General features: G+C 40.3%; 1 protein-coding gene across 1 annotated transcript in view; it reads right to left on the bottom strand.

Moving 5' to 3' along the window:
• Positions 1 to 13,158, bottom strand: part of scfd2 (sec1 family domain containing 2) — a 133,068-nt gene that overhangs the window by 93,673 nt on the left and 26,237 nt on the right. The gene's annotated exons all lie outside the window — the stretch shown is intronic.

Here is a 13,158-nt window from a genome sequence, read left to right as displayed (position 1 = left end):
TTACACCCTACTCCGACGACCATAAACCAGTTCATTGGCTTGTTCAGTCTGGGTACAGACGGCCATTGTTAGGTCTTTTACAAATACCTGCTATTCTGGTAAATGGTCAGCTTTTTTTTAATGGCCTTCCCCTGTTAACAATCCAAGTGTGAATGCTGGGCATTGTGGTATTTCTCCAGAAGCTGTGGTGTGTTGTTGGAGCCTGGTCAGATGAAGTCTGACACCAGCAGGCCAAGTCAGCAGCCCACACAGGCCTGATTCACGGTGCAACCAGGGAGGCAGTGACCACTCCGTGACTCTGTTCTGATTGAGTTTTTATTGAGCAGCCCATTAAAACCTTGGAAAATGTACTGCAATGGTCCATATGCAGGAAGAGAAATGTGGACAACCCGGGACAAGAAAGACCATTTTCATTTTGCTAGTTTGGTTTCAATGAGTACCATGGTTCCTTTGTTTGAATATGTAAAAAAAAAAAAACCCAAAAAACTAACCACATTCTTTGAATCATGCAAAATACTCATAATACAAACATCAGTGAAGTGAAACAGACAAAACACAAAACCACATAAAAGTTCTCCAGATGTGAAGGGTCTTTGAGCTGCAGCTTAACAGTCAGAGTAAACAATAGAGACCAAGATAATATGCAGCAACTGCAACTACGGAGAGCAAAACTCCCCCCGGATATGATATTAGCTCCCTAAAGATTTGTATTCTGATGCATTGCATATTTGGAAATATGTACTGTGAAGCCAAGTTGTAACTCAACTCAAACGTCTTTGAACATCATCCTCTGTTGGGTCCAATACAAACAACGGGAGCAGTCTTTAGGAATGTGATGATCCAGTCGTGCATTCCCACAAACCGTTCAATGACTTTGCAAATTTGACGACTGCATTGTAACTCTAAAGGACAAAGAGCAATACGGTATAATAATGACTGAAGCGGACAACTTTCTATATCATTGAGAAGTCGCATATAGTATTTTCCACACAGGAAGCAGCAAGCGCTTGTGCTCAGTTCATCTTATGGGAGACACCTGGAGTGGTTCCCGGGTTTGTCCGTGGCTCGTCACTTCAGAGAGAAAAAAAAAAAAGAGAAAAGCACCTGCTCTTTTTCCCACACGGCTGATTGAGTCATCAGAGACAAGACGAGCAGCAATTTGCCAATCGGTAGCACACATGGAAGGGAAAAACAACTCAGCAAGCGAGACCAAGGAACTGCTGATGAGGCTCACAAAGCTCAGGCAGGACATATAAAAAACACGCAATACACCCACATGCAGCTTGATGTTCTTGTTTCTGGTATTGGGACTAATAACAGGGAATAGAAAACAACACACATAAACATTTATGCACTTATTGATATTCCCTTTGTTCCCAATATAAATAGCTAGAACAGTCTATTCTGATATGAAAACCTGTGTGCGTTTGCTAAACCTTCTTAGAGAATCGACCTCTGGCTTCTTTGTTTCTGTCATGGTTTTATTTTAATGGGACACTTTGAAGTGCTCCATCAAACATAATCTACTTCTGTTGCAGTTCGCAGCAGACATTTCAGGTGGTTTCTTCAGCCTGTTGGTGCTAAACCCCCAAAAGAAATAAAAATGTGCAACGACGCCTCCCTTTAAAGGCCCTGGGATGCTTTTCTGCACTGGCATATGCAAGTGGTTTTCTTGCATATACATACATTTCACATATATATATATTTATATATATATTATATTCATACTATTCATAGTATTTTTTGAGGTTGGCAGCAGAATGGGAAATTTTGCTCATTTAGTAGGTTAAACAAAACAAATGTACATCCTGTTCACTGTATTAGTCAAGGTATTTTTATTTATTTTTTACCTGCTAAAAAATAAATAAAGCAAGTTTTACCATGGATTATAAAATGAAAATAGGTGCACAATGGCAATGAGTAAATAACAAAAAAAGCTGATTATGGGTACATAAAGAAATACTTGACTAGCTATTAAAGGCAGATAATACTGACCACAAAATGTACAAGACAGAAGTCTCAGAGTTGCGTGGACTACAATGCTGTTTTTCTCTCAGTTTTCCATTTATTTCCCGTTAATATGCTACTGCCACATCATGATTTCTGTTTTAATTATGTAAAGCAGTTGCCTCGTTGCTGATATTAACTCTACAAATAAACTTGTTTTGCTTTGTAACATGAAAGTGGTGTGACAGTGAATATAATGGATTTTGTTGGGATTTTAAGTGATAGACCAATTCAATATTGTGCATAATTGTAAAGCAGAAGGACAGTGATGAAGTTTCAAATTCTGTTTTACAAAAAAACAACAAAATACTCCTTTAACGCTGACTTCAAACTAAGGTCAAATGCAACTTATTCTCTTCAGAATTGAACTAAGTACAGCTGCATGCACTAAATAAATACGCTCTTTTTGGAAAAGTGACAAATAAAAAGGCATGAGTAGGGGAAATAGCATACATGTGGAAAGTGGTGCCACTTTTATATGTTAAAATGTTTCAGTCAATCCAGCCTGAAAATCCAGTTTAAAATCTTGGGTAAGGATGTTTAGAGATGTTTTCCATTCAATTTGACTAACCTTAAGCTATCTTGAAGGTAGAAACTATGTCTCTAGAAGTGCGAAGCTGAAAAGACACGCAGCTGTAGATAAAGAGATAAATGAAACATTAAATTTAAAACACCAACTATACACTCTTTGAAAACCCATCTAATTTTCTTTCCACTTTTGAATTTATGTACTAGAGTGTGTTTGCCACATAAAAATCTCACAAGCAGTAATTGAAGTTTGCAGTTTTATCTTCACACAATGTGGGGAAAAAAAGGTTCAAGGAATATATTTTATGTCCTACGTCCTGTGAAAGAGTCAAACAGGAATCCACACAGGAAGTTTGAGGGGGGCGTGAAGCGATTCCTCTTAAAACGACAACGTTTAGCGTAACACACGCGTGCACACACCCCGGAGTCCATGTTACTCCCTCAGCTTTCGCCTTCAGAAAGCCGCAGCTCCATAACTCTGCAGCCATTAGCATCAAACTATTAACATACAGTTTCAGCTCAGTGGGCTGAGATATGGATTTATTAGAAAAACGCTCGGCGGAACGCCCAAAAAAAGGCAGAGCAGGCAAATTACTATTGACCTGAGAATTCAAGCCCGCGAGGTTCAACGCGAGGCGACTTCGGTTGGTCCTCTTGTGTTCCTCGATCTTCCGAGAGAGACAGATTAAACAGAGTCATAGCCGGCAGGATGGCCGGGCGATTAAAGATAAGTAATGCAGTCAGCCTATCTGTCTGGGAGACGAGAGGTAATGATAACAGGAAGTGAGATGAGTTGTTGTTGCCCTGTAGCCCACCAAGCCATCACCTCAGTTAAAAAGGTCCCTCTCTATAAACAGGCCTCTCTCTGACTATTAAACAGATAGTACATTAGGACCGAGCAGTGAGGGACAATATAAACACAGCCGGCAGGCTAACATTTCTGACGGGTGGGTGGGGGGTGGAGGAAAGGGGCTTGAGATGGGGGCTATTCCTGAGGCTTCCTGGGAGTGAACTCCTTCCTCGCCGATCTCCTGCACTGTAATCCTTTCCAACTAAACACAGGAAGGAAGAGATAGGTAAATAACTCAATCTTCTGATAAACCCAGCTATGTGTGTTCTCTCTAGTTTTACAGCTCTTGTTATGCGAGAAAACACAGAGACACTGACTTTCTCAGAGTACAGAAGTTCATGTTGACCATGTGAAGTAAAAGCGTAATGTTTGGGTAGTGCGAAGCAGAGAAAAAGCCTCAACAAATGTTTTCACTTAAAATGAGCCTCTTGTTTTTCACAACCACAAACTTCAGTGTAGTTTATTGGTAAATTTTTTTGGTGATAAAACAACAGAAAGTAGAGTATAATCGTGAAGAAGACGCAAAAGACAGTTGGCTCTTAAAAGTCGCACAGATAACAATCAGAAAGATGTGTTTTCACACCTTTTGATTCCACAAAATAAAATCCAATGCAACCCCACTGCCTTTGTAAATCACCTGGACAACAAATAGACTCCAGTAGTGTATAATTTACTCTCATTAAATTGGCATCAAAGGCTTGTTGGAGAAAATCAGAGTACCAATAACTTAATGAGGACCACGGACAACAGCAGAAAAAAAAAGGGATGAAGTTGCTGATGAAATATTCAAGCGTGGTTATATAATAAAAAACTAAATCTCTGGCTTTGAACATCTTATGCCAGGTTCACACAGTGGAGGCAAAATTTTTGACCTGATTTTCTCCTTCTGACTTTTCCGATCATCATGATTACTCGTTAGATCTTCTTAAGAGGTATTCCTGCCACGTGTGGTGTGTTAATAGTGATCTGGTACTTTGAAGAACATCTCAAATCGGAGATATTCAACATGTTAGATAGTCTTGATCTGAAATTCCGGCGTGTGTGGGGTCCCCCGAGGACAAACGAACAAGCAGCCTGGAAAATGTGACCTGTAGCCAATCAAAAAGTGAGGTGACGGAAACACACGGGGGAGTTCAAAACACACAGAAAACAAAACAACTGCTGTGCCGCACCAGAAAGTACGATAGACACTGCAGATGTTTCTTTGTTTTGTTTTTTATCTGTTAAAAAATGTCCACAAACTACCACCATTCCTTCTTCCTCGTCGGCCATGTTTATTTTGAACTCACGTCTGAGCTTGAGAGGTTTTGCAAGCTCACCCACAAATGTTCGTGGGCAAACCTTTCCCATGTGGTGTGTTGTACCACACAATGTGGGGCCGAAGCTGTTCTATATATAATTTTATTTATTTATTCATTTTTACATCATCATGTGTGGGGTCTCTCGGGTTTTGAAAATGGACCGACACGTTTAAAAATCTTGCCGTGTGAACAAGGCAATACAAAACACCACAAAGTCATCCATAAACGGAAAGAGCAAAGCACCACTAAACCCACCAAGGCACGGTCCCTCACCAGAACCAAAAGGTCTGGCAAGGAAAACACTAAGAGAAGCAGTCAAAAGGTTCACGGCAGCTCTGGAGAGAGAATATGTTGACAGAACAACTTTTAGTTCCCGGGTTCACAAATCTGACCTTTATGGAAGAGCGGCTGAGAGCTGTGAGAAGTCCTGTTTGCAATAAACCATGTAAGGACAAAGCAAACATGGGAAAAGAAGGTGAGACCAATGTTGAACTTTTTGTTCTACTTACAAAACAAACTTTTGTCAGAAAAAGAATCACCATAACAACACCATGATGCATGGGGGAGGCCGCATTATGATGTGGGAATGCTTCCAACAGCAGGAACAGGAAAGCTAGTCAGAGCTGGTGGGGAGATGAGTGGAGATAAAAACAGAGAAATACTGTAAGAAAACCTTGGGGGACTCAAACGATTTGAGCCTGAAGCGCAAGTTCATCTTTCTAACTGTGTGTGGTTTATAATGACCCTGTCAAAGTATGGACTTGAATGTAATTGAAAATCTGTGGCAAAACGTTTAGTTGTTTACAAAAAAGTTCAGGTGCAATAAATATTTGGGTTAAAATGTCAATCTCTGGATGTGGAAAGCTTTCAGAAACAACTCTGATTACAGCAAAAAGTTAGTAGTACAAGGCTTTAAGGTAATAGAGAAACACATTCTAATCTTTCCCAATTTCTACTTGAAACATTTTTTATTTATTATTTGCTGGTATGTGCTCGTCTGGTACATAAATCCTAGCACAACTCATGAATGTTTGTTGTGTCAGCCGGACGAAATGTGGGAAAGTTCACGGGTAGCAACATTTTTTTTTTTTGCTAACAGAAAACGTACAATCCATCTGAGTTTTGAAAATAAAGCAGAGTGGAGAGACAGAGAGGCCGCCTGGCTTAGAGGGAGACGGGAGAAGATCCCGAACCTCCTGTGTCTGGTCCCGCATGCGGATCCGTGTTGCTTGCTCCGGGCCGGGAAGCGGCGGAATGCAGTACAGGGAGGTGACGGATGCGGAGACGGTCAGTCCGGGTCAGCACGGATGTGAGGCTGTTAAACAGTAGGGAAACTGGAGGAGGTCAATGCTGGATTTGAAGGCAGCGCCCCGAAGTCATTCATTTTTCTTTGTTGCCAACTCCACCGAACAGACAGGGCCACAGCAAAGATGCAGCACAAGGGAAGGGAATGTCTGGGATGTGGGGACAAATGGGGGGGGGGAATGGCAATTACTGGCTTAAAGCCCCCCGTCTTTCTGCGGCACACACCTCAGATAAGATTAAAGTTACTCGGAACCAATATCAACATTTTTCCCCTATGCCGCCATAAGGAGTGATGCAATCCAGATGTTACGTATATGCAACTGCAAAATCCACAGCATTCCTATGGGTTGGCATGCTTTCTAACTGATTAGTATGGGAGGAGATTACATGGATTTTTCACTGTCAAGCAGTAAACATAGAGCAGATCCGCAGGTCATCGTATGTCCAGGAGAGTGTTGGTGGGGGGCGAGGGGGTGAGGTCAAGGGGTTACGCGTCTATGTCCCAGAACATCATGGTTGTAGGTAATGGGGGACGCTTCTGTTAACTTCTGTTGACTTGCCAACACTGACTTGAGCAAAAACAGAGCGAAGCACCCATTTGAAAACAACTCTGGACTCGTCTTGGCAAATGCAAAGTACAGCAGAAAAGGCTTGAAAAAGGTTCAAAATGTTTAAGCTTTACAAACCATGACAACTCTCTACAAAGCATCTGTTGTAGCAAGGACTTCAGTGGAATTTCTCCAGCATGAGATAATGCTGATGGTGTTTTTTTTATTGTTATTTTCTCTTCACAGAAGAGGTTAAAAAAAACATTAAAACGTACATAGAGGTACATCTTGAATAATTTTACCGAAGCTGCACAGTAAGGTCTTACTACAGAGGGTAAAGCAGGTGTGTTTTTCCCCTCAGGAAAATTAAGTGCTGTGTTTTTTTCTAAGTGGTAATTTTATGTATTCCAACTTGGGGTTTTTTTTTTCTTTTTCTTTTCTTACAAAAACAAAATAGACACATTGGCACGCTAAAACCCCCCCAGCAATTTTTACATTTAAGCCCGTAAAGAAGGTCGTGGGTATTCAAACCGGTTGATATGTGAATCATTTAAAATGTGAATGCATTCAAACAGAAATGAACCTTGTCACCTACACTTTCACAGTGTAAATAATTCTTCAAAAACACATATTACAAATCCAAAGACAAGACAAGAGACTGAACAGACTCACAAACAAGAGGGAAGTCATTCAAGCAGCATTGTATGCATTGTGAGATATCTAAATAGTTTATGTTTGACCACACACTTCGGTCTACTTTCTTGAATGCATGAATACTCTAACTATAGTGTTGCACATGCAATACCATCCAGAGAATTTATTTATCACAGAAGCAGTCATGAGTTCTACGTAAGCGATCGACTGAAGAGATCCACACCTCTGGGGGGATAAATGTGCCAACAGGTAAATTACTAGTTTCGCTATTAAAATATGGGGTTTATGAAACAGATGTGATGAAAGTCTTAGTAAATCAAAACAAAACAAAAAGACTCCCCATTTGCTGTCTGTCGCAAACACATGGAACCAAAATTCTACCTTGTACTTATTAGCCTTCAAGCAAAAAGCTATGCATAGTAATGATACAGTTTCACATAATTCTGTTGCATAGAACTGTGGTGTTGCACAGAGAGTTAACAGCTTTTTAAAACTACATCAAACTATGAAATAAAGTACTTGTATAGTACAATAAATGTGTTGGATGTATGGAATTTAATGCAGAATAATCCTGGAAGAAAAGCTGCTGGAGGTTGCGTGAGACTGGAAAAGCCGGAGCTGCAATGGAAGAGTTTAGATCAAAGCGCATGAAGGGGTTAGAATGGACAAGTTAAAGTCCAGCTTTAAATCCAATTGAGAAAAAGACTGGAAAATTTATGTTCACAGTCACTCTTCATCCAAGTTGACCAAACTTAAACACTTTTCCTTTCACTTCACACCTTATGCACTATTTTGTGTTGGTCCAGAACACAATTAAGTTGGAAGTTTTCCAAAAATGGGTGCAGTGTGTTACTTTTGTAAGACATTGTACAGAGATGTCACACCTTACCCTTAAGCATGCAGTGGTTTCCATGCATCACATTTTAAAACAATTTTAGAAGTAAGATTCATGCCTAAACTCAACATATGCTTTCTATTTACGTAAAACGTATTAGCTATAAAGTTTAACTGAAGTAAATTACTATTAGGTGCGCATTATCTGGATCTACAGCTCAATTTCAAACCATTTACTTCTGCGGACTTAAACCCATGTCACAAACTGAGATAAGAAACAGGCGTGCAGTCTGAGTCACCCGTGGGAGATGGGGACATGAGGCCGAGCGAAGTTTTCCATCCATCCCAGCGCCGCTGTGACAAGCAATAACTCTGAACTTAAGTGTTTGCAGAGGCGTGCCCTGCTAGTCCCAGCAGAGTAGAGCAACAGGCCGGGGTGAGAGGGGTTAGCTCCTCTCCGCAGCGCTGCTGTCATCCCAGCTGTGTCCAGTGATGTGACAGGGCTCTCAGCGGCAGACTGGAGAGTAGGGCTGCGGCTAATGATTACTGTAGTAACAGATTCACCGCTTAATCAGATTTTTAAAAAATGGCACTTTCTACAGATGTTTACGACGGCGTATTATTAGCATCGTCGACAGAAGAAAAAAAAAATAGGAGGAGTAAAATTCCACCAAGAAATGGCCTTGAAATATTGAGAATGATCTCAGGAAGTGTCTAGAAAAACAGAATGAAACCGCAACTTTTGAAACAGAAATCTCCGTGTTTTGGAGGTTAATCTCTAAATTTCTTAGTTTTTTTCTAGCAAAGTTTACATTTTTCAAGATTAAAAATGTTCTTGTTTTCCCTAGAAAATGTCTCACATTAATTTCAAAATTTTGAAATTTCTTGGCGGAAATCTACTCCTTTTTTTCTATATAAAATGGCCCTAATATGCTGTCACAGATTTTTCATTTGACCAGCTTTTTTTGTACAAGATTAGGAATACATGCATGCAAAAAAAAAAAAAAAAAACATCAAAGAATTCAGTTCCTTTTTCCACAAATGAAAAAATGTTATTGCCTAAAATGCAACAACATAACACTCATTTAGAAAATCTGAAACTAAACTTGTTCCACTTGAGGAGTTTTGGTTAAAACACTTTTACACACCAAGGTGTTTTAATCATAGCTGCAAAATTGATATATTTTTGCACAGTTTTGGCTTAATTACTGCTCTGAATATGTTGGGCTTTTCTCAGCAAATTGACTTTTTGAGTCTGTATACTCCAGTTAATGCTTAATTGATTACTAAAGGATCGTTTCAATTGTCGATTAATCACAATTAATTCAAGCAGTCGTTTCAGTCCTAATGTAAGGCACTCACTGCCACAATACTGGCCTTAAAAAGCCTGGGATTCCAAAAGCATGGAGCTACCGCATGTCTGAGCTTCGTTCTCGGTGAGTGGGAGGTACAGCAGTAGCAAACATGTTTGTTTTGGCCGGGAAGAGCGCCTGACTGGGTGGCTGATGGGAAGGTAGAGCGGCGCGCTTGTGATGTTCTGGGACGTGGTGAAAGAGAGTCTGTCGGGTTTTAGCTCCGGCTGTCTAGAGCTGAAGACGTCTCGCACACACCGCTTCTTTAACAGTGGCCTGGAGCTCGACCAGGCCTTCTCAATCTGAGCCTTTCAGACTAAAACCCAATTACACGGCCGACACCCGGGATGGCCAGGAGGGGGAGGAGGAAGGGCGCAGGCAGGGTGGCATGCCAAACGGGAATATATGTAACCGTCCCAGACAAACGTGTGCTTTATATTAAGGAGGTAATAAACCCAGTGGCAGGATAAACATTTAATATCAAACCAACCGCACTGATGTTGCAATCCTAAGGTAATTCTCCTAAAAACACCTTCAAAACCAAAACCTGACCACTTTCTTTGTATGAACCGTCCATGTGCAACTCACAGGTGTATCACCTTTCAGATTAATTGCACAGTTTCACATCTGCAAAAGCGGTCTTCCTTACTAAAAAATGTTTCGACTTCTGTTCAGGCGTATTCAAACACTTCTCCAGTCCCAACAGCTGAGCTACAACAGCCGTGCTGCCTAAAACAGCTGATGCACGCAGGAGGCAAGACGGTACGTCTAACATGATTTCAGGGAAAACTGTAGCAGCTGATTGGAGCTTAACAAAACATTCTACTAAAATGTTAGAGCTTTGTAATGCAAAAACCAAGACCAAGATTTTTTCAACTTAATGTGACGTATAGTCTGTTCAAAGCTTCTCGTTTTTAATTACAGGCATGAGAGGAAAGACGAAGAGGGTCTCCTTCACAGCTTTTGTAACCGCATGTTAATAAATGATGGTTAATAAACTTAAAAGTACAGTCAAGTCAGTTTGACAGGAAGTCTAAGAAGTCAATTCTGTGAACGTAACTAGGGAACTAAGGAATCATCATCCCATTTCTATGCTCCACTATTCTGGGACAAACTTCCAAAAAAGTGCAAAACTGCCAAAACACAGAGTTCCTTTAAATCAAGGATAAAACCTACCTGTTTAGAGTTGCCTTTGATTCACAATAACTTGAATATTGACCAATATATTTGATGTATATTTTCTTAATGACTTTGATGATGACTTTGACAAAATATAATGTTTATCGCCATTTCACAACTGGTTACTGTATTACGTTTACATGGTGTAAAGCTCTTTGAAATGCCTTGTTGTTGAAATGTGCTGAACAAACAAACTTGACATATTCATACATCACCATTTAAATAAACATGCTGAGAGCAAACTAGACTGACGGTTAAATATCGCCATGTTTTGGGATCTTGTAGTAGCCCTCCACTTTTGCTTTCAATTAACTTCAGAGCACAGATTACAGATTTCTGAACAGCTACACACCTCTGTGGAGCTGTGGCCTACTTCAAGGCCCCACGCTAGCACGCACAGGAGCTAGGCCCGGATGAACTCAAACCGTCCACCATAGCGACACAGCGTCCATCTCTGGTGGGTCTTCCCCCACCCACGCACACGCACACACACACGCCCACACGCACTCAGGCAGAGCAAACACATTTCGACCGCCAGGCATGTCTGGGAGGCATTTCATCCAGCCATTTTCTACTGTAATTAATGTGTCCCTCTTGCACTCAAGCAAAAAAAAAAAACTCGTGGAAATTAAATAAACAAAAAGGGCAGCGAGGACACACAACTCATTTCCCTTAATACCTCAATAAAACTCAGGGCCGTTTTGATTGCAAACTCACATCGCTCTTAAAGCCTCATTGTGAGATCCGATTTTCAACGAATGTGTTTCTTGAACTCGAGCCAAGTGTTTTAAAGTCGAGTAATGCACCGACGTTAGACGCAACTCGTGTTAACCCGCGCGTGCTCCAGTCGCAGCCTCGTCTGAATTTTGCGTCTCTTCTCCAAACTCATAAGACCAAAGCTGAAAATGTGCGGCAGGACAGTTGTTCTGAGTTATCCGGCTTCTCTAGACAACCATCGTCAAAGTGGAGAGACGACGTAAATGGACACTGGAAATAAAAGTCCCGTACCCGCAAGTAATTTTCCCTCCATTTAATAAACGAGCGGACCTCGCTGAGAGGCGAGGTTTAAGAGGTTGCTTTCAAATTCCAGTTCGGCCATGGCTGAGAGCCTGTTTAATTTTTCCGTGATTTAGTTTAATAAGTTCCTAAATACTATGCCGTCCCAATGCTTGCCTTACGGATCCAGGAATGTACAGAGGCTCAACGAAAGTAGAAAAGTATGAAGAGGACGGCGGAGGAAATTGCTGCGGCATTAGTCAGCGACTTTATTTGACGCAGCTTAGACTTCTGCTTTTTCTAAGAGAGCTCATAGCTATGTCCAGGTCGCTGCTGGGAAAGTGAAGCAAGAGGTGAAGAACCGGTGACTGTGTGCACTTTGACTTTTGATTTACTCTTATTACTCCTCCACCTCCCATCATTGACTCTTTCTGCCCTGTGCATCAGACTCGACCTCTAACCTTTAGGAAGTCAAACGCACGTGTGCGTCGTTCCCCGTTAAAAATGGATATCTTCCTTTTCTGGACTCCAAATTTTTGCGGTGTTTTGCTGCGTTTACGGGATCCGAGTGTTTACCCTGTAAAGAAAACTGACCTTGTTTATGAAGGAGAGAAATCGGTGGATGTTAACACAACATTCAGGCCACCATGTTGAAAACAAGCCACTTACCTGCTTAGATGATCTCAAAAGCCCGAGGATTCAGGCTTCCTTTTTTTCTCTTCATGTTTCAAATATGGGATTTTTAAACATTATCTGAATTACTTTAAATGTAGTTTTTTATAGATGGTTATATATCAAGGGAAAAGAGGAAATGGATCAGAATTGTACATTTTGTGTGTGTTTTATCCACACAATGTGCAGATTCTACATGTAGACTCAAATGTGAGTATTAGAAGAAAAAAAATCACAAGAATAAAGTTAGAATTTAGCGGAAAAAAAATGGGACGAGAGTAAAGAAGTTTGAGAATGAAGTAGAGATTTCAAGAATAATGTCATAATATTTTGAGAATAAAGTCATAATATTATGCCTTTATTCTTGTAATGCTGACTTTTATTGTAATATTATGACTATTTTCTCATACGACTTTATTCGCATATGATTTTACTCTCGTAATTTTATGACTTTATTGTCGTAAATTTAGTTTTACTTTCTTTTTATCCCTGATATTCCATTGTACAAATATATTTACACCTGCCCTAATATTAGTATCAATGTTTCTTAGCACATTTCAGAGAATCAGCACAAATTCTTTGGGTTTCAACCATCTTCAGGCAACATTCTGGTTAAATGTATGGCTGTTTTTTCTTCTTATTATTCATAAAAGTCAAAGTTCATTTTAACTAGTTGGTTTCCTGGTTTAAATGGGGTTATGTATGTGTGAGTTGTGTTTACCCAAACTATCAGCTCTAAGAAAATAATTTACAAACTGTAAAGCATGGTGCTGGCAGGATTATGCTGAGCGGTTGTTTCACTGCCACTGGTAAAACTGCACTGTACTAAGAGGATAAGCTAAGACTTTCTTTTCAACTTTACCTTAAATGAATAACAAGATGGTTAAAACGAGAACACAGTTTGGAGTCCCAATGTTCAAAAACACAAATCT

This window comes from Xiphophorus maculatus, chromosome 9, assembly GCF_002775205.1.
Source record: "Xiphophorus maculatus strain JP 163 A chromosome 9, X_maculatus-5.0-male, whole genome shotgun sequence".
Lineage (NCBI taxonomy): Eukaryota > Metazoa > Chordata > Actinopteri > Cyprinodontiformes > Poeciliidae > Xiphophorus > Xiphophorus maculatus.
This window is presented reverse-complemented; position numbering and strand designations above follow the sequence as displayed.